This window comes from Ooceraea biroi, chromosome 1, assembly GCF_003672135.1.
Source record: "Ooceraea biroi isolate clonal line C1 chromosome 1, Obir_v5.4, whole genome shotgun sequence".
NCBI lineage: Eukaryota > Metazoa > Arthropoda > Insecta > Hymenoptera > Formicidae > Ooceraea > Ooceraea biroi.
Genome location: NC_039506.1, coordinates 4396243 through 4397713, shown reverse-complemented (window position 1 = coordinate 4397713; position 1471 = coordinate 4396243). Strand labels below are relative to the sequence as shown.

Below are 1471 nucleotides of genomic sequence, written 5' to 3'. Positions count from 1 at the left end.
AAAGATAAAATACGAGAGCTTTACTACGATTTTATTTATTTAAACAATGGTTTACGGCTAATATTGGAAATATGTGAAAATATTTTCTTTCCAGAATTTTAAGAGCTCTTCATCGTTATCGGTTTATATCAAAACAATCTCAGATTATATTCGACAATATTCGTGTTGGAATAGTCTTAAATAAATAATCGTGAAGGTTGATCAATCGCCTAGTTCGTGCGGTTAAAAGAGAGCACGGCTTGCGCGACCTACGATTCCATGCATGCGATATCAAGTTCGTCCTGCGAAGTCTGCGAAGGTGACTTCGGTCGGAATCCCGACCTCCACCTTTGAGACGGAGGGTTGTAATCGATACCCGGTATGTCTCATCGACCGATACACCCGCGTTAGTATTGACTGTGTATAGTAGTTGACTTATTCACTCTTGTTCCCGTTGGATGTTTGAAAAAATACAAAAAGTGCAAAATTCGATATATATATATATATATATATAAGGGTGATTCAGACCACCCGTACAGCCCTTTTATTTCGGAAATAGAACATTTTAGAGAAAAATGTTTCAGACAAAAGTTGTATGGCTTCGAGGGGGACATAAGATGGTATCATTGGTTTGACCTTGAAGAGTTACTTGATGGTCACATGAAGGTCATATTCAATTTCTTAAATAGAACCTACTATTTCTCATTACATATTCTTGTAGCTTATCTCGAGAGCTTTCCAAAACACTATAATAAAATATTTTTTCATTGAGTACTTTTCGAGTTATGAGGCTCCAAAGCAGTACTTTGCAGTACTTTGACATAAAGTACAAAATATGTTGTATGTTGTTATGTCATGGTGTCAAGTAAATCCTTAGGTATTATTTTAAGGTCAAATTACCTTTTCACTCAAATCTCTGTAGTTATGCATGTTTAAAAACATTCGGATCATCCTACTTTTAGCGCTATCCAGGAACAACAAGATGGATGCCCGTCACATACATCCAGAGTTGCTCGTGCAGTAATAAATAATATGTTTCAGTATATTCAGTAGAGCGGAAATTTTGTGTTTTACTTTTGCATAAATATATTTTTATTTTATATATATATATATATATATATATAAAACACAAAATTTCCGCTCTACTGAATATACTGAATATACTTCAGCATTATTCGCTTCTTGCCACATGCCCTTTGCAATCGGACATGCGATCGGGTAATCTTGCGCAAAGTTCATCGAAGTTCCAATGCGAACATATTATACAAGCGTACACGTGTTCTTCAATGTCCACGACGTCGGTATTGCACCTGGCGATGCGCGGAATCGAAGTAATACGATAATCCGAAGGGCGGGAACAATAGTTCGCGACGACTTTCGTGGTGACCACCTGGATCCAGATCCCGCAATACCCCGGATATTAAACGTGGTGAACAAAGCGGACGGAAGTAATTACCGCTTTTAAAACTCACCCCCGGAAGCGCTGGAATGA

The 1471-nt window shown here is 37.5% G+C and overlaps 1 long non-coding RNA gene across 1 annotated transcript; it reads right to left on the bottom strand.

Moving 5' to 3' along the window:
* Positions 1 to 470: 470 nt before the first annotated feature.
* Positions 471 to 982, bottom strand: LOC113561799. Its single transcript, XR_003406447.1, has 2 exons — positions 880 to 982; positions 471 to 725 (listed from the first exon to the last, which is right to left on the bottom strand). It is a non-coding gene; the product is annotated as an uncharacterized LOC113561799 (long non-coding RNA).
* Positions 983 to 1471: the final 489 nt, after the last annotated feature.